The following is a 20,678-nucleotide window of genomic DNA, read 5'->3' on the forward strand; positions in this document are numbered from 1 at the left end:
CCATAAAAACTCACAGTGACGTTAGTCTGGCAAGGGCCCTGAGCAGGTTAGAAAGTACAGCATAGCTCCTTAAAAGCTTCGTATGAACTTAGTACTCATAGGCAATCTCCACACTAGAGCTGTTCAGGTGTATGACATTCAGCTTCAAGTTGTTGACTCCCTCACAGAGCCTATTTGGTATGATGTATTTTATTTTTATTTATTTATTTTTTTTGCAGTACGTGGGCCCATCACTGCTGTGGCCTCTCCCTCTGCGGAGCACAGGCTCTGGACATGCAGGTTCAGCGGCCATGGCTCACGGGCCCAGCCGCTCTGCGGCACGTGGGATCCTCCTGGACCGGGGCATGAACCCGTGTCCCCCGCATTGGCAGGTGGGCTCTCCAACCACTGCGCCACCAGGGAAGCCCGGTGTGATGTATTTTAACTAAGGAGATAGCTCATTTGCTGCTCTCCTCATCTCATTGGAATGCTTTTCTCAAGTATGAACTTTCTGGTGATGAATGTGGTTAGACTTTCAGTGGAACGCTTTCCTACATTTGATACACTCATAAAATCTATCAGGGCTGTGAACTTTCTGGTGCTCAGTTGGGGCCAACCTTTGACTGAAGACTTTTCCACATTTGCTGCATTCAAGAGGCCTTTCTCTGGTGTGAACTTTTTGGTGCTAAGTTGGGTGCTTCAGCTAAAGAATTCTCCACATTCGGTGCACTCATATGATCTTTCTCCAGTGTGAATTCTCTGGTGTTGAGTGAGGCCAAAGCTCTGGCTAAAAAGTTTCCCACATCAATGCACTTATAAGGCCTTGCTCCAGTGTGAAATCTCTGGTGCTTAATGAGAATAGAGCTTTGGCTAAAAAGTTTCCCACATTCAGTACATTCACATGGCCTTTCACCAGTGTGGATTCGCTGATGTTTAATGAGACTGGGACTTTGGTTAAAGAATTTCCCGCATTCACTGCACTCATAAGGCCCTGTGCCCATGTGAATTTGCCAGCATTTAATTAGGTTGGAGTTAGAGGTAAAGAATTTTCCACATTGAATTCATTTATAAGGCCATGATACAGTGTGAATTCTCTGATGTTCAGTAAGGCTGGAGCTTTGGCTAAAGAATTCCCACATTCATAACACCCATAAGGCCTTTCTCCAGTGTGAATTTGCTAGTGCCCAACAAGTGTGGGTTTGTTGTTAAAAGCTTTCCCACATTCACTGCACTTATATCGCCTTTCTCCAGTGGGGACTCTCCAGTGCTGGATGTGTTTATAGCTGAAGGTTATCCCACATTCACTGCGTTGATAAGGTTTTTCTCTAGTGGGGACTCTCCAGTGCTGAACGTGTTTATAGCTGAAGGTTTTCCCACATTCACTGCATTGATAAGGCTTTTCTCCAGTGGGGACTCTCTGGTGCTGAGCAAGCCTCTATTTGTGACAGTAGGCTTTCCCACATTCACTATACTTGTGCTTTTGTCCATTGTGAAAGGCCTTCACACACTCAGTGTCCTTTTGTGGTGTGACCTGGTGCTGGAGAAAGCCAAGCTACCAGGGAAATCCTTCCCAGCCTCCTGGCACATGAAAGACTTCTTGGATGCACCTACTGTGCAACTTTTCATAAAGGCTTTATCCACATCTTTTCTGAAAAGTTTCTCTGCAATGTGCTGGTACAATTTCACACCTACCCCACACAGTTTCTGGCCAGGGTTTGTTCCCAGGTCCTCACCTACATGCAAAGCACTTTTTAAGTACAGGCTACATCTCTCATAGGGATAGGCCTTCTGGGTGGACAGGTCTTCCTTTGAAATATTTATTTGTGGCACTTCTACAGAAACATTCTGCTCAGAAGGTATCTCCTTGTCCTCTACTTCATGCTAACACCCAGGCAAAAGACACAAGGGTGTGGTGGAGTGCACAGAGGAGCAAGGGGTCCACAGCTCTCTCCTCCGGGAATGGTTTTCACCAGGGCCTTGGCTGATGGTGACACATGTGTTGTGTGGAAAGGTGTCTTCAGGCCCAGGAAAATCTGATTGTCACTGAGTAGCTGGTGTTCTAGGAATATTTTAAGGATAGGTGCAGACCTCATGACACATTAAGTATAGGCCAATATTGAAGACCACAGCAGAGTAAGGATGGAGAGGACCAAGGAAGAGTGGAAGACAGAGAGGTGAAGGATAATCCTGGGTTGGAAGTCAGAGTAGAAATGACAGAAGGAGCAAATTATCAAGAATGGAGAAAAAATAGAAATGAGGAAAAATAGAAATGAGGTACACAGTCACTGGCCTTGCCACCAAAACAGTGTTAGGCACAGGACATGTTCCTGATCTGATTTGAATCCAACCATGATATCACATCCTTGCCCTGATGCCCGTCACCAGGGCCAGGCCCACTTTGAGCCCCTCTTGCTATGCCTGGATTCATGGCCACTCTATTATGTACCCAGGGTTCTCCTCCCAGCTCCAGTTGGACAACAACATGGGACCTAAAAGATGGAAGTCCCAATGATACAACAAGTGCAAAGGTCTCCAGCATCACATAGTGGTACAGGCGTCTCAGGGTCTCATCAAGAAGCCTCCATTCCTCTTGGAAAAATTATACAGCCACATCCTCAAAGGTCACAGGGCCCAGTGCAGGCTCCATAAGTGGTTCTGCTGAACGTGGAACCTCAGGCCAGCCTAATGTTCCAAGGCACCCCACCAGTGAACAGATCCAAGTTTACCCCCACTTATTTATTTTTGTTTTTCTTTTCATTACTCTAGGAGGTGGATCCAAAAAGCTATTAATGCAATTTACACCAATGAAAGTTCTGCCAATGTTTTCCTCTAAGAGTTTTATAGTATCCAGCCTTACATTTAGGTCTTTAATCCATTTTGAGTTTATTTTTGTCTATGGTGCTAGAGAATGTTCTAGCTTCATTCTTTTACAGGTAGCTGTCCAGTTTTCCCAACACCATTTATTGAAGAGACTGTCTTTTCTCTATTGTATAGTCTTGCCTTCTTTGTTGTAGATTAATTGACCGTAGTTGTGTGGGCTTATTTCTGGGCTTTCTATCCTGTTCCATTGATCTATATTTTTGTTTTGTTGCCAGTAATGGTACTGTTTTCATGACTGTAGCTTTGCAGTATAGTCTGATGTCAGGGAGCCTGATTCCTCCAGCTCCATTTTTCTTTCTCAAGATTGCTTTGGCTCTTCAGGGTCTTTTGTGTTTCCATGCAAATTTAAAAATATTTTTTTCTTGTTCTGTGAAAATGCCATTGATAATTTGATAGGGGTTGCATTGAATCTGTAAATTGCTTTGAGTAGTATAGTCATTTTGACAATATTGATTCTTCCTATCCAAGAACATGGTGTATTTTTCCATATGTTTGTATCATCTTCAATTTCTTTCATCAGCATCTTATAGTTATCAGAGCCCAGGTCTTTTGCCTCCTTAGGTAGGTTTATTCCTAGGTAGGTCTATTCTTTTCGTTGCAATGATAAATGGGGTTGTTTCCTTAAGTTATTTTTCTGATCTTTCATTGTTAGTGTATAGAAATGCAAGCTGTATATTAATTGTGTATCCTGCAACTTTACCTAATTCATTGGTGAGCCCTAGTAGTTTTCTGGTACCATCTTTAGGATTTTCTATGTATAGTACCATGTCACCTGCAAACAGTGACAGTCCTACTTCTTCATTTCCAATATGGATTCCGTTTATTTCTTTTTCTTCTCTGATTACCATGGCTAGGACTTCCAAACCTATGTTGAATAAAAGTGGTAAGAGTGGACATCCTTGTCTTGTTCCTGATCTTAGAGGAAATGCTTTCAGCTTTTCACTGTTGAGTATGATGTTAACTGTGCGTTTGTCATACATGGCCTTTATTATGTTGAGGTAGTTTCCCTCTATGCCCACTTTCTGGAGAGTTTTATCATAAATGTGTGTTGAATTTTGTCAAAAGCTTTTTCTGCATCTATTGAGATGATCATATGGTTTTTAACTTTCAATTAATTAAAGTGGTGTATCACATTTATTGATGTGCATATTTTGTACCATCCTTGCATCCCAGGGATAAATCCCACTTTATCAGGATTTGTGACGTTTCATTGTGTGACTGATTTTGGATTGCTTTTATTTTCTTGAGGATTGCCATCTATATTCATCAGGAATAATGGTCTGTGTTTTTTTCCTTCTCGTCATGTCTTTATCAGGCTTTGGAAGCAGGATAATTCTGACCTCAAAAAAAAATGAGATTGGTAATGTTTTCTCTCTTCAATATTTTGAAAAAATTTGGAAATATTGGCACTAATTCTTCTTTAAATGCTTGGTAGAATTCATCTGGAAAGCCATCTGGTTCTGGGCTTTTCTTGTTGGGAGTTTTTGAATAGTGATTCATTCTCCTTACTCAGTAATGATCTGATCATATTTTCTCTTTCATCCTGATTCAGTCTTGGTAGGTTGTAGATTTCTAGGAATTTATGCATTTCTTCTAGGTTATTTATTGGCATGTAATTTCCTATAGTATCTCTTACAATCCTTTGTATTTCTGTGGTATCATTTATAAAGTCTGATTTTTATTTCTGATTTTATTTATTTGAGTCTCTCTCTCTCTCTCTCTCGTTTAGCTAAAGTTTTGTCCATTTTGCTTATGTTTTCTTTTTTAAAAAAATAAATTTTTTTATTTTTGGCTGCATTGGGTCTTCATTGCTGCATGTGGGCTTTCTCTAGTTGTGGAGAGCAGGGACTACTCTTCATTGCAGTGCGCAGGCTTCTCTTGTTGCAGAGCATGGGCTCTAGGTGCACGGGCTTCAGTAGTTGTGGTACATGGGCTCAGTAGTGGTGGCTTGCAGGCCCTAGAGCACAGGCTCAGTAGTTGTGGTGCACAGGCTTAGTTGCTCTGAGGCATGTGGGATCTTCCCGGACCAGGGCTCGAACCAATGTCCCCTACATTGGCAGGCAGATTCCTAAACACTGCTCCACCAGGGAAGTCCTCTATTTTTAAAAAATTTTATTAGTTGGTTGTGTCAGGTCTTAGTTGCAGCATGTGGGCTCTTCATTGCAGCATGCTAGCTCCGGAGTGTGTAGGCTCAGTAGCTGTGGCACATGGGCTTATTTGCCCCGTGGCTTGTGTGATCTTAGTTTCCCATCCAGGAATTGAACCCATGTCCCCTGCTTGGGAAGGCAGATTCTTAACCACTGGACCACCAGGGTTAGTACTGGTTTAATATATTTGGGTGCTCTGATGTCAGCTGCATAAAATTTACATTTGTTGAATCCTCTTGCTGAATTGACCCTTCAACATTATGTAATGACTTTCTTTGTATCATGTTACATTTTTGTGCTTAAAGTCTATTTTGTCTGCTGTAAGTATAACTATCCCTGCTCACTTTTGGTTTTCATTTTTACAGAATATATTTTTCCATTCCCTCATTTTTAACTTTCATGAAAGCTGAAGAAACCCTTTTAGGTAGAATATAGTTGTTTGTTAAAAAATTCATTCAATCATCTATGTCCTTTAATTGGAAATTTTAATCTATTTATATTTAGAGGATTTATTGATATGGAAGAACTTACTAATGCCAACCTGTCTTTTTTTTTTCCAGCTGTTTTGCAGACTTCCTGTTCCTTTCTTTGTCTCTTGATGTCTTCCTTTGTGGATTCGTGATTTCCTTTAGTGTTGCATTTGTTTTCCTTCCCTTTTTCTCTTGTCTATCTACCATGAAGCTGATAAAACATGAATGCGTTATAGATATAACAGTCTATTTTAAGCTGAGAACCATCTAACCATTCACATACTCCTTCCCCAAAACAGTTTAAGATTTGATGTCAAAATTTAAATATTTTTATATTGTTTATCCATTAACAAATTATTGTAAGTATAGTTGTTTTCAATGCTTCTGTCCTTTAACCTTTGTATGAAACAAATGTTAAACAGATCATCATATTACAGTATTGCACTGGAGTATTCCGATTTCACTATATACCTGCCTTACCAATGTGCTTTGTATTTTTATGTTTTAATGTTTCTAGTGTATTTTCATTTTAGTTTGAAGAGCTCCCTTCAGCATTTTAGGTAAAGTAGGTCTAGCAGTGATGTATTCCCTTAGATCTTCTTTGTCTGAGAGTCTTTATCTCTCCATTTCTGAAGGACAATTTTCAGGTAAACTATTTTTGGTTAACATTTTTTTTCTTTTAGTACATTGAATATATCATCCCACTGTCCCATAGCCTGCAAAGTTTCTTCTGAGATATATGTTGATAGTCTTATGGGGGCGGGGGGAGAAGTTCCACTGCATGTGATGCTTTTTTCTTGTTGTTTCTTTAAAAATTCTTTCTTTACCTTCAATTTTAGTCAGTTTTATCACAATGCATGTTGGAGAAGATCTCTCTGGATTGAATCTGACTGGAGACTTATGAGCTTCATGAACTTCAATATCCAGATCTCTCTGCAGAAATGGAAAGTTCTCAGCCATTATTATATTAAATATACTTTCCTCCCATTTCTTACTCTCATCCATCTGGGACCACAATTATGCATAGATTATTTCTCATAATGGCTTCCTGTAGTTCACATAGGCTTTCTTCACTTTTTTTGTTCTTTCTGTAAACTAATATAGTATATCATACAAAATGTTCAATGTGTACTTGAATAAAAGTGTGTATTCTGTGTTTTCAGGATAGTTTGCTCTGTATATGTCTTTTAGGTCTAATTGAAAGTGCTGTTCAAGTTTTCCATTTCTTATTGATCCTCTCTCTGGTTGTTCTCCATATTGTTGAATATGGGGTATTGAAATCTTTTGCTCTAATTGTGAAAATGTCTATTTCTTCCCTCAATTTTGTCAGTGCTTGCCTTGCATAGTTTAGAGCTGAGATTTGGCATGTACATATTTATAATTATTATATCACCTATGTGAAATATTCCTTTTACCTAGATAATGTCCTTATTTTTCTCTTTTTACCAGTTTTAGATTTAATGTCTATTTTGTCTGATATTAATTACTTAATATTAACGTAGCCATGCAGCTCTCTTTTGCTTACTATTTGTGTAGGATATTTTTTCCATCCTTTCACTATCAATGTTTGTGTCCTTTGATCTAAAGTGAGTCTTTTGTATACAGTATATAGGTTTAAAAAAAAATCAATTCTGCAAAACTATGCCATTTGATTGAAGGCTTTCATCCACTTATATTTAATGTATTTACTGTTTAAGGAAGAACTTCTTTGCCATTTTGCCACAAATAAAGTAATTATTTGTTTTCTGTATCTCTTATGAGTATTTCTGGCAACTTGTTTTATCTATTTCTACCTTCCTTGTGCTTAGTTAATTTTTTGTAGTCACATGTGTTGACTGCCTTCTAACTCCTTTTGTATGTATTGTACAGATATTTTCTTTGTTTTACCATAAGGGTTACATATAACATCCTAAATTTATAATACTCTGTTTTGAATTGATACAGCATAAATTTTTTTTGATACAGCATAAATTTAATTGCATACAGAAATAATCCTTTACAGTTGCATCTCCCTGAACTTTACGTTATTAATGTCACGAGTTAGATCTTTATATATTCTGTACTCATTAGAACAGTTTTATAATGATGTTCATGTAAATTTCTTTTAAATCTTGTACAAAATAAAAAGTGAAATTACAAAAAATATATAATATTGTTTTTTTATATTTTTCCATGTTTATACCTTTACTGGAGATCTTTACATCTTCATGTGGCTTCAAATTACTCCCTACTGTGCTTTACAGAATTTATGTTTTATTTTTATTTCTCTTTGGTGTCCCTTCAGCATTTTTTTAGGAAGGTCTAGCGATCATGAATTCCTGCAATTTTGTTTAACAGGGAATATATTAATATCTTCCATATTTACAAATACTTTTTTTCTGGATATAAAATTCTCAGTTGATAAGGTGTTTTTGTTTTTTTTTCTTTCCCTTTCTTTCAACACTTTCTATATAGCATCCATTGCCTCTGGCCTCCAAGATTTCTGCTGAGAAATTAGTTGATAATCTTTTCTTTTTTTTTTTTTAAATATGGACCATTTTAAAAGTCTTTATTGAGTTTGTTACAATATTGCTTCTTTTTTATGTTTATGTTTTTTGTTTTTTGTGTTTTTTTGGCCCCGAGACATGTGGGATCCCAGCTCCCCAACCAGGGATCTAACCTGCACCCCCTGCATTGGAAGGCAAAGTCTCAACCACTGGACCACCGGAAAGTCCCAAATTGGTTGATAATCTTAATGAGGATACCATGTACATGACACATCACTTTTGTCCTGCTACTTTCAAGATTCTCTCTTTGTTTTTGTCTTTCAACAGTTTAATTTTAATGTATCACAGAGTGGGGTTCTTTCACTTTACCCTATGAGTTTTTTGAATTTGTAGTTACTTATTTTTTCTCAAATTTAGAAAAGTTTTGGCTCTTATTCTTCAAATAATCTCACTGTTCTTTTCTCTCTTCTTCTGTGCCTCACATAATGCATACATAGGTACACCTGATGGTACCTAATTGGTCCCTGAGTCTCTCTACTTTTGTCTTTCAACTTCTCAGGTGGGATAATATCAAATAACCTGCCTTCAAGTTCCATGATTCTTCTGGCTGCTCAAGTCTACTCTCAAACTCTTTATTTTTATTTTTTATTTTATTTTTATTTTTTATTTTTTATTATTTTTTTTTGCGGTATGCGGGCCTCTCACTGTTGTGGCCTCTCCCGTTGCGAAGCACAGGCTCCGGATGCGCAGGCTCAGCGGCCATGGCTCTCTCAACCACTGCGCCACCAGGGAAGCCCTATTTTTATTTTATTTTTAAAAAAAATTTTATTTTTCAGCCATGCTGCATGGCATGTGGGATCTTAGTTCCCTGACCAGGGATTGAACCTGGGCCCTCAGCAGTGAAAATGTGGAGTCCTAACCATTGGACTGCCAGGGAATTCCCTCAGATTTTCTTGTGGATTTTCAATTCACTTCTAGAATTTTTGTTTGTTTTTTGTTTTGTAATTTTCATCTCTTTGCTAATATTTTCATTTTGTTTATCATTTTCTTGATTTTCTTTAGTTCTCTTTCTGGGTTTTCCTTTAGCTCTTAGAGCATATTAAAAACAGTTGTTTAACATTTTGTGTAGTAATTTTAATGCCTGTGTTTCTTCAGCAATGGTTTCTCCCACCTCATTTTTTCCCTTTGAATGGTCCATGTTTCCTATTTCTTTGTATTCCTTGTAATTTTTTGTAGAAAATTAGGTGTTTGAAAAAGCAGTCACCTCTTTCATTTTTGAAGACTGACCCTGTGCCTGGAAAGTACTTCCCTAATCAGCTGTGTGTGTTTTGATCCTTTTGATTAGCCTGAGAAGAAAGCCTAATACTCCTCAGGTATTTTTTGGAGGGATATGCATATTATATAGGCTTATGTGTGTTTTCTACACTTCCCTGTATACACACATTTTTTAAAAATATTATTTATTTATTTATTTTGGCTGTGCTGGGTCTTAATTGTGGCATGTGGGCTTCCTATTTGCAGCACACGAACTCTTAGTTGTGGCATGCATGCGTGTTCTAGTTCTCTGACCAGGGATTGAACCCAGACCTCCTGCATTGGGAGCATGGAGTCTTACCCACTGGACCACCAGGGAAGTCCCACACACATGTTTTATTTTTATTCCCTCTCCCCTTTGTTTTTGGCCACATTGCGTGGCATGCAGGATCTTAACTCCTCCACCAGGGACCAGGGGTTGAACCCAGGCTCCCTGCAGTGGAAATGCAGAGTCCTAACCACTGAATTGCAAGGGAATTCCCCCACCCCCCCTTTTTTTTTAACATGCTTGTTTTAAATAACTTAATTTTTAAAATAGTCTCACCCCAGCCTTTCCTTGGATATTTAGATGATTTATTTTATGGGTCCACCTATAATCTATTTCCCCAGAGACTGCAAATCTTAGATATGCAGGTCTTGAAAATTAACCTTAGTAAAGCAGTTTGGCACCTGAATTCACTCTCTTCAGAGAGGATTAATTTCCTCCAGGTACCTCCTGGGTAATGATCAGGATAAAAAGGATATGGGGTTATATGGACCTATTTTGAAATTTAGGTACTCTTTTGATAATTCTAGGTTAGGTTACTCCCTTCTTTTTTTGACACCTCCCTGGGGAGCCCAAATATTATAGTCTTGAGTGGTTGTACAGAGATATTGATGCTTAGGTGACTAAATTCTATATGAGTTTTCTTCCCTGAAGTTTGTCACAATATTCAGACAAAAGTATTATTTTAATTGTTTTCTTTTAGAGAGGGATATCAAATCTGTGATTTGGCTTTACCCTACTTTCTAGCTAATAAGTCTTAGGAAAAAGGGCCCTTGAGAGTAGCTCTGATCAAATTCCAAAGAGAAATAAAAATAAAACATAAATTCCGTAAAAAACCAAAAGAGATTTTTTTTAAAGTTTATTTTACCTTCATTTTTGAAAGTTTTTGTTGTCTTTTCCCCAAAGTTGGCATTTATTTTTTCTTTTTAGCCTTTTTCTTTTCTTGCACTGTTTCTGACAATCTTTATCTTGACTGTTTTTTTTAAGTTGACAGTCATTGTATGATCCTATCATGGAGCAGTTCTGCTCCAAATATGAAAATGATAAAGAAACACCCATTCATAGGGGAATCAAGTATACCATGGAAAGTCTGAGTAATCTTAACTTTGAGAAATATTTAACAAATATTTTTTTGGAGTTAATAAACATTTAATTATATGTCTACCCATAATGTAACATTGTGTCAACTTCTTTAATTGTTGAGTTCCTTAATTGAGTGGTCAAATGTCTTGACGTTTAAAGATAACAGAGACTAGTTTTCTTTCACTTCCTAAAAAGTTCCCAAACATATATGACTGCTAAGAAATCATAGACATTATACACCAAATATTTATTACAGCTAAATAATTTCAAAAGCAAAATTATAAAAGCTTTTTCAAAATTTGGAACAAAATATATTAGATTTGATGTGGAATGGGCTGAGTTTTAATATATTTGATGTGTTAAGGAGCAGAACCTCTGAAAGTAAGATTAGGTCCAAGATGATCTTAAAATAGTCCTGCATGTAATGTTGGCATGACCCCATAAGAGCAGGTCACGTTTCAGGCTAGTCAACCACAGGCAGCATGCACCCCTTGCAAGCAGAATTGGGATCCAGTACATCGAGTGATTGAGCTGAGGCAATGCTGAGTTGACTTCCTTATTTCCACTTTATTTATGACTTCCATAAAATTTCCACTTCCATGCGGAATCTCATTTTCTGACTGCCTTCCTTGTCATTTCTGTGCTGGGTCAGTACCTCTCCCAATTCTGAAGATACTTAGTTAAGGGGCTGGGGGAGGAGGAAAGTATTATCGGCTCTTCCTCCCACCTGGGCAATATACTTAAATTCACAGGATTTGCTCGTTGGAGAGAATCTACCTGGGCAAACACCTACTGTGTGCCTGACACTGGACTAGTCACCCTAGTCCAAGGTGGTATGAAACCATCTGTTCTTTTTTTTTTAACATCTTTATTTGAGTATAATTGCTTTACAATGTTGTGTTAGTTTCTGCTTTATAACAAAGTGAGTCAGCTATATGTATACATATATCCCCATATCCTCTCCCTCTTGTGTCTCCCTCCCACCATCCCTATCCCACCCCTCTAGGTGGTCAAAAACACCAAGCTGATCTCCCTGTTCTATGTGGCTGCTTCCCACTAGCTATCTATTTTACATTTGGTAGTGTATATATGTCAATGCTACTATCTCACTTCATCCCAGCTTCCCCTTCCCCCTCCCCGTGTCCTCAAGTCCCTCCTATATGTCTGCGTCTTTATTCCTGCCCCATGCCCGGTTCATCAGAACCTTTTTTTTATTTTTTAGCTTCCATATATATGTGTTAGCATACGGTATTTGTTTTTCTCTTTCTGACTTACTTCACTCTGTATGACAGACTCTAGGTCCATCCACCTCACTACAAATAACTCAATTTCGTTTCCTTTTATGGCTGAGTAATATTGCATTGTATATATGTGCCACATCTTCATCCATTCATTTGTCAATGGACCCTTAGGTTGCTTCCATGTCCTGGCTCTTCTAAATAGAACTGCAATGAACATTGTGGTACATGACTTGTTTTTTGTTTTTAATTTAAAAATTTTTATTTATTTATTTATTTATTTTTGGCTGTGTTGGTTCTTTGTTGCTGCACACAGGCTTTTTCTAGTTGTGGTGAGCAGGGGCTACTCTTCATTACGGTGCATGGGCTTCTCATTGTGGTGGCTTCTCTTGTTGCGGAGCCTGGGCTCTAGGCACATGGGCTTCAGTAGTTGTGGTTTGTGGGCTCTAGAACGCATGCTCAGTAGTTGTGGCTCAAAGGCTTAGTTGCTCTGTGGCATGTGGGATATTCCCAGAGCAGGGATCAAACCTTTGTCCCCTGCATTGGCAGGCATATCCTTATCCGCTGCGCAACAAGGGAAGCCCACGTCTTTTTTTTGAATTATGGTTTTCTCAGGCTAGATGCCCAGTAGTGGGATTGCTGGGTCATATGGTAGTTCTATTTTCAGTTTTTTAAGGAACCTCCATACTGTTCTCTATAGTGACTGTATCAATTTACATTTCCACCAACAGTGCAAGAGGGTTCCCTTTTCTCCACACCCTCTGCAGCATTTGCTGTTTGTAGATATTTTGATGATGGCCTTTCTGACTGGTGTTTGGTGATACTTCATTGTGGTTTTGATTTGCATTTCTGTAATGGTTAGTGATGTTGAACATCATTTCATGTGTTCATTGGCCATCTGTATATCTTCTTTGGAGAAATGTCTATTTACATCTTCTGCCCATTTTTTGATTGCATTGTTTGTTTTTTTGATACTGAGCTGCATGAGCTGCTTGTATATTTGGGGATTAATCCTTTGTCAGTTGCTTTGTTTGCAAATATTTTCTCTCATTCTGAGGGTTGTCTTTTCATCTTGTTTATGGTTTCCTTTGCTGTGCAAAAGCTTTTAAGTTTCATTAGGTCCCATTTGTTTATTTTTGTTTTCATTTCCATTTCTATTGAAAGTGGGTCAAAAAGGATCTTGCTGTGATTTATGTCATAGAATGTTCTGCGTATGTTTTCCTCTAAGAGTTTTATAGTGTCTGGCGTTACATTTAGGTCTTTGATCCATTATGGGTTTATTTTTGTGTATGCTGTTAGGGAGTGTTCTAATTTCATTCTTTCACGTGCAGCTGTCCTGTTTTCCCAGAACCACTTATTTAACAGGCTATCTTTTCTCCATTGTTTAGTCTTGCCCCCTTTGTCATAGATAAATTGACTATAGTTGTGTGATTCACTTCCGGGCTTTCTATCCTGTTCCATTGATCTATATTACTGTTCTTGTGCAAGTACCATACAGTCTTGATTACTGTAGCTTTGTAGTATAGTCTGAAATCAGGGAGACTGATTCCTTCAGCTCTGTTTTTCTTTCTGATGATTGCTTTTGCTATTTGGGGTCTTTTGTGTTTCCATACAAATTGTGAATTTTTTTGTTCTAGTTCTCTGAAAACTGCCATTAGAGTTTGATAGGGATTGCATTGAAACTGTAGATGGCTTTGGGTAGTATAGTCATTTTCACAAAGTTGATTCTTCCAATCCAAGAACATCGTAGATATCTCTATCTGTATCACATTTAGTTTCTTTCATCCATGTTTTATAGTTTTCTGCATACAGGTCTTTTGTCTCCTTAGGTAGGCTTATTCATAGGTATTTCATTATTTTTGTTGCAATGGTCAATGGGACTATTTCCTTAATTTCTTTTTCAGATATTTCATCATTAATGTATAGGAATGCAAGAGATTTCTCTCCATTATTTCTGTATCCCGCTACTTTACCAAATTCACTGATTACCTCTAGTAGTTTTCTGGCAGCATCTTTAGGATTCTCTATGTATAGTATCATTTCATCTGTAAACAGTGACAGTTTTACTTCTTCTTTTCTGATTTGGATTCTTTTTATTTCTTTTTCTTCTCTGATTGCTGTGGGTAGGACTTCCAAAACTATATTGAATAGTAGTGGTGGAAGTGAGCAACCTTGTCTTGTTCCTGATCTCAGAGGAAATGATTTCAGTTTTTCACCATTGAGAATGATGTTGGCTGTGGGTTTCTCATATATGGCCTTTATTACATTGAGGTAGTTTTCTTCTATGTCTACTTTCTGGAGAGTTTATATCATAAATTGGTATTGAATTTTGTCAAAAGCATTTTGTGCATCTATTGAGATTATCATATGGTTTTTGGTTTGTTTTCGTTTTTGTTTTTTGCGGTACGCGGGCCTCTCACTGTTGTGGCCTCTCCTGTTGTGGAGCACAGGCTCTGGACGCGCAGACTCAGCAGCCATGGCGCACGGGCCCAGCCACTTCACGGCATGTGGGATCTTCCCAGACCGGAGCATGAACCCATGTCCCCTGCATCAGCAGGCGGACTCTCAACCACTGCGCCACCAGGGAAGCCCTATCATATGGTTTTTATCCTTCAATTTGTTAATATGGTGTACCACATTGATGGATTTGTGTATATTGAAGAATCCTTGCATTCCTGGGATAAACCCCACTTGATCATGGTGTATGATCCTTTTAATGTGTTGTTGGATTCTGTGCTAGTATTTTGTTGAGGATTTTTGCATCTATATTCATCAGTGATATTGGCCTGTAGTTTTCTTTTTTTGTGACATCTTTGTTTGGTTTTGGTATCAGGAAGATGGTGGCCTCATAGAATGAGTTTGGGTGTGTTCCTCCCTCTGCTATATTTTGGAAGAGTTTGAGAAGGATAGGTGTTAGCTCTTCTCTAAATGTTTGATAGAATTCGCCTGTGAAAGCCATCTGGTCCTGGGCTTTTGTTTGTTGGAAGATTCTTAATCACAGTCTCAATTTCAGTGCTTGTGATTGGTCTGTTTATATTTTCTATTTCCTCCTGGTTCAGTCTCGGAAGGTTGTGCCTTTCTAAGAATTTGCCCATTTCTTCCAGGTTGTCCATTTTATTGGCATAGAGTTGCTTTTAGTAATCTCTCATGATCCTTTGTATTTCTGCAGTGTCAGTTGTTACTTCTTTTCATTTCTAATTCTGTTGATTCGAGTCTTCTCCCTTTTTTTCTTGATGAGTCTGGCTAAAGGTTTATCAATTTTGTTTATCTTCTCAAAGAACCAGCTTTTAGTTTTATTGATCTTTGCTATTGTTTTCTTTGTTTCTATTTCATTTATTTCTGCTCTGATGTTTATGATTTCTTTCCTTCTACTGACTTTAAGGTTGTTTGTTCTTTCTCTAGTTCCTTAAGGTGTAAGGTTAGTTTGTTTATTTGAGATGTTTCTTGTTTCTTGAGGTAAGATTTTATCGCTATAAACTTCCCTCTTAGAACTGCTTTTGCTGCATCCCATAGGTTTTGGGTTGTGTTTTCATTGTCATTTGTTTCTAAGTATTTTTTGACTTCTTTGATTTCATCAGTGATCTCTTGGTTATTTACTAGTGTATTGTTCAGCTTCCGTGTGTTTGTGTTTTTTACAGTTTTTTTTTCTCTAATTGATATCTAGTCTCATAGCTTTGTGGTCGGAAAAGATACTTGATACGATTTCAATTTTCTTAAATTTACCAAGGCTTGATTTGTGACCCAAGATATTACCTATCCTGGAGAATGTTCCATGAGCACTTGAGAAGAAAGTGTATTCTGATTTTTTTGGATGGAATGTCCTATAAATATCAGTTAAGTCCATCTTGTCTATGTGTTATTTAAAGCTTGTGTTTCCTTATTTATTTTTATTTTGGATGATCTGTCCATTGGTGAAAGTGAGGTGTTAAAGTCCCCTACTGTTATCATGTTACAGTCAATTTACCCTTTTAAGGCTGTTAGTATTTGCCTTATATATTGAGGTGTTCTTATGTTAGGTGCATATATATTCACAATTGTTATATTTTCTTGGATTGATCCCTTGATCATTATGCACTGTCCTTCCTTGTCTCTTGTTACAGTCTTTATTTTAAAGTATATTTTGTCTTGTATGTGTATTGCCACTCCAGCTTTCTCTTGATTTTCAGTTGCATGAAATATCTTTTTCCATACTCTGATTTTCAGTCTGTATGTGTCCCTAGGTCTGAAGTGGGTCTCTTGTAGACAGCATATATACAGGTCTTGTTTTTCTATCCATTCAGCCCGTCTAAGTGTTTTGGTTGGAGTATTTAATCTATTTACATTTAAGGTAATTATTGATATGTGTGTTCCTACCACCATCTTCTTAATTGTTTTGGGTTTGTTTTTGTAGGTCTTTTCTTTCTCTTGTGTTTCCTGCCTAGAGAAGTTCCTTTAGCATTTGTTGTAAAGCTGGTTTGGTGGTGCTGAATTCTCTTAGCTTTTGCTTGTCTGTAAAGCTTTTATTTTCTCCAGCAAATCTGAATGAGATCCTTGCTGGATAGAGTAATCTTGGTTGTAATTTTTTCCCTTTCATTACTTTAAATATGTCCTGCCACTTCCTTCTGGCTTGCAGAGTTTCTGCCAAAAGATCAGCTGTTAACCTTATGGGGATTCCCTTGTATGTTATTTGTTGCTTTTCCCTTGCTGCTTTTAATATTTTTTCTTTGAATTTAATTTTTGTTAGTTTGATTAATACGTGTCTCAGCATGTTTCTCCTTGGGTTTATCCTGTATGGGACTCTCTGCACTTCCTCGACTTGATTGACTATTTCCTTTCCTATGTTAGGGAAGTTTTCAACTATAATCTCTTCAAATATTTTCTTCTGAAAATTTCTTTTTCTTTTTCTCTTCTTTTTCTGGGACCCTTATAATTTGAACATTGGTCTGTTTAATGTTGTCCCAGAGCTCTCTGAGACTGTCCGCAATTCTTTTTATTCTTTTATTTTATTCTGCTCTGTGACAGATATTTCTATTATTTTATCTTCCAGGTCACTTATCCGTTCTTCTGCCTCAGTTATTCTGCTATTGATTCCTTCTAGAGAATTTTTAATTTCATTTATTGTGTTATTCATCATTGTTTGTGTGCTCCTGAGTTCTTCTAGGTTCTTGTTAAACGTTTCTTGTATTTTCTCCATTCTATTTCCAAGATTTTGGATATCTTTACTATCATTACGCTGAATTCTTTTTCAGGTAGACTGTCTATATCCTCTTCATTTTGTACTTTACTCTTTCATCTCCTGCATATTTCTTTGTCTTCTCATTTTGTTTAACTTACTTGTTTGGGGGTCTCCTTTTCACTGGCTGTAGATTAGTAGTTCCCATTGTTTTTGATGTCTGCCCCCAGTGGCTAAGGTTGGTTCAGTGGGTTGTGTAGGTTTTCTGGTGGAGGGGACTGGTGCCTGTGTTCTGGTAGATGAGGCTGGATCTTGTCTTTCTGGTGGGCAGGGCCATGTCTGGTGGTGTGTTTTGGGGTGTCTGTGAACTCAGTATGATTTTAGGCAGCCTCTCTCCTAATGGGTGGGGTTGTGTCCCTGTCTTGCTAGTTGTTTGGCATGGGGCGTCCAGCACATGAGCTTGCTGGCCATTGGGTGGAGCTGGGTCTTAGAATTGAGACAGATAGCTCTGGGAGAGCTCTTGCTGATTTATATTACGTGGGTCTGGGAGGCCTCTGGTGGAACAATATCCTGAACTCGGCTCTCCCATCTTGGAGGCTCTGGCCTGACACCAGGCAGAAGCATCCAGACCGTGTCAGCCACATGGCTCAGAAGGAAAGGGAGAAAAAAAGAAAGAAAAAATAAATAACATTAAATAATTAAAATAAAAATATATAAAAAGAATAAGAGAGCACCTAAACCAACAAACAAATCCACCAATGAGAAGAAGCGCTAAAAACTCAACTAAGATAAACATAAAAATCAGACACAAATCAGTCTCAAACAGCAAAACCCAAGTGTACAGTTGCTTCCAAAGTCCACCTCATCAACTTGGGATGATTTGTTGTCTATTCTGGTATTCCACAGATGCAGGGTACGTCAAGTTGATTGTGGGCATTTAATCTGGTCTTCCTGAGGCTGCATGAAGAAATTTCCCTTTCTCTTCTTTGTCTGAACAGTTTTGGTCCCATCTGTGCATGTAGATCACCCTCAGGCATCTGTTCCCCACCCAGACAGGAGGGGTTAAAGCAGCGGCTGGTTAAGCCACTCTAGCTCACTCAGGCTGGTGGGAAGGAGGGGTACGGTAGTCATAACTGGAATGTGGGGCGAGCCTGTAGTGGCAGATGCCATTGTAATAGCCTGAGGCATGCTATGTGTTCCAGGGAAGTTGTCCCTGGATCATGGGACCCTGGCACTGGTGGGTTCCACAGACTCTAGGGATTGAGTGGTGTGTTGATAGTGACCTGTGCTTGCACACAGGATTCTTGGTGGCAGCAGCAAGAGCGTTAGAATTTCATGCCTGTCTCTGGGGTTCAAGCTGATAGCTGCGGCTCACTCCCATCTCTGGAGCTTGCTTAGGCAGTGCTCTGCCTTCTGTGGGCACACAGGGAAGGAACCCCTCTCCTCGTGCACCCCGAAACAATGGTCTCTTGCCTCTTTGGCAGGTCCAGACTTTTCCCCGGACTCCCTCTCGGGTAGCCGTGGTGCACTAGCCTCCTTCAGGCTGTGTTCACCCAGCCAACCACAGTCCTTTCCCTGGGATCCGACCTCCGAAGCCCGAGCCTCAGCTCCCAGCCCCCGCCCGCCCCGGCGGGTGAGCAGACAAGCCTCTTGGGCTGGTGAGTGCTGGTCAGCCCCGATCCTCTGTGTGGGAATCTCTCCACTTTGCCCTCAGCACCCCTGTTGCTGCACTCTCTTCCATGGCTTCGAAGCTTCCCCCCACCCCCACCCCCTGTCTCCGCAAGTGAAGGGTCTTCCTCGTGTGTGGGAACTTTTCCTCCTTCACAGCTCCCTCCCAGAGGTGCAGGTCCCATCCCCATTCTTTTGTCTCTGTTTATTCTTTTGCTCTACCCAGGTACGTGGGGATTTTCTTGCCTTTTGGGAAACCTGAGGTTTTCTGCCAGTGTTCAGTAGGTGTTCTGTAGGAGTTGTTCCACATGTAGATGTATTTTTGATGTATTTGTGGGTAGAATGGTAATCTCCACCTCTTACTCCTCCGCTATCTTGAAGGTCTCCCCCATCTTGGCTTCTTTGTACAAACAATATTTTTTCTCCAGCTGCTTTTAATATTTTATATTTATCACTGGTTTTGATCAATCTGATTATGATGTGCCTTAGTGTAGCTTTATGTTTCTTATGCTTGAGATCACTAAGGTTCATGGATGTATAGATTTACAGTTTGAAAAACTTTCATTCATTATTTCTTTAAATTTTCTCCCGTACTCCCTCACACTCCTATAAGAACTCCAGTTACATATTTATCTGACCACTTGAAATTGTTGTACCATTTGCTGTTCATTGCTAACTTTTTCCTGTCTTTTCTGTAGAAACGTATAATGTGCTGTTTAATCCCATCCATTTTATTTTTTATAGCAAGCATTGTAGTTTTCATCTACATCTAGAAGTTCAGTTTGAATCTTTTGTTTTATCTCTCATGCTTCTACTTAACTTTTCGAATCTATGGAATACAGTGATAATGACTGTATGGAATACAGTGAAAATGACTGTATTAATACCCTTTTAACACCTGTGTCAGATTAGCAACAATTAAAAAAAAATTTTTTTCCAGACATGCCAATTTGGCTTGTGGGAGTTTAGTTCCTGACCAGGGATCGAACCCAGGCCCTCCGCAGGGAGAGCATGGAGTCCCAACAACTGGTCTACCAGGGAATTCCCAGATTAGCAACAATTTTAACTGATTTATTTTGTTCCTCATGGGTCCCATTTTCTTGTCAAATCTGGTCATTTTTAATTGGATTACAGACTTGCTGGGTGGTGGATATTTTGTAGACATATAAATATTCTTGAGCTTGGTTCTGAGATGTATTTATGTCATCTGTAAACTGTTTGATCTTTTCCTGTTTTGCCATTAAGATTTGTTAAGTGAGATGAGAGGAAGGCTCATCTTTGGTCTACCTTATACTGAACCAAGGGCCAGCCATGACCAAGCACCTCCACCTAAGGGAGCAGCACCAATTTGGTCAGGACTTTCTGCCAGGTAGGGACATACTCCCTTGCTCTCTTGCTGTGACTCCATCTAATAGGCTCCCCACACCAATCCTGAACACAAACCCAAGAGCAGAGTAGAGGGATTTTTATTTCTTTTTCCCTGCTGTCAATCCAGCATCTGGAAGAACAGGTGTCACACAACAGGTTATAAGAATTACAAAGAATAAATAATAAATACACATAAAAGATATTTTATATATATTATATATAGTATATGATTATATATCTTTATGTCTATTATTTATATTTATGTTAAAGTCTATTATGACTTATTTAATATAGCTCCACCAGACTTTTTGTGCTCCTTATGTTTAATTCATTATAAAGTGTATAGGTTTGCTAGGTCTGCCATAACAACAAAGTGTAGACTGGGTGTTTAAGCAAGAGAAATTTATTTTCTTACAGTTTGAGAGGCTAGAAGTTCAAATTCAAGGTGTCGGTAAATTGGTTTCTTCTGTGGCATCTCTGCTTGGCTTGCAGATGGTCTCAAGCCAAGGAGAGATGAAATATATTTGACATATAACATTGAAATATATTTGACATATTTTAATTGAAATATATTTCAATTTTAATTGAAATATATGACATATAACATTGTGTAAATTTATGGTGTAAA

General features: G+C 38.5%; 1 pseudogene; it reads right to left on the bottom strand.

The window, feature by feature from the left end:
* Positions 1-424: 424 nt before the first annotated feature.
* LOC149748862 (uncharacterized) lies at positions 425-10,563 on the bottom strand (annotated as a pseudogene).
* Positions 10,564-20,678: the final 10,115 nt, after the last annotated feature.

Source organism: Delphinapterus leucas, chromosome 6, assembly GCF_059928025.1.
Source record: "Delphinapterus leucas isolate spDelLeu-1000000601 "Yukka" chromosome 6, BTC_Dleu_Yukka2, whole genome shotgun sequence".
NCBI classification, from domain to species: Eukaryota; Metazoa; Chordata; class Mammalia; order Artiodactyla; family Monodontidae; genus Delphinapterus; species Delphinapterus leucas.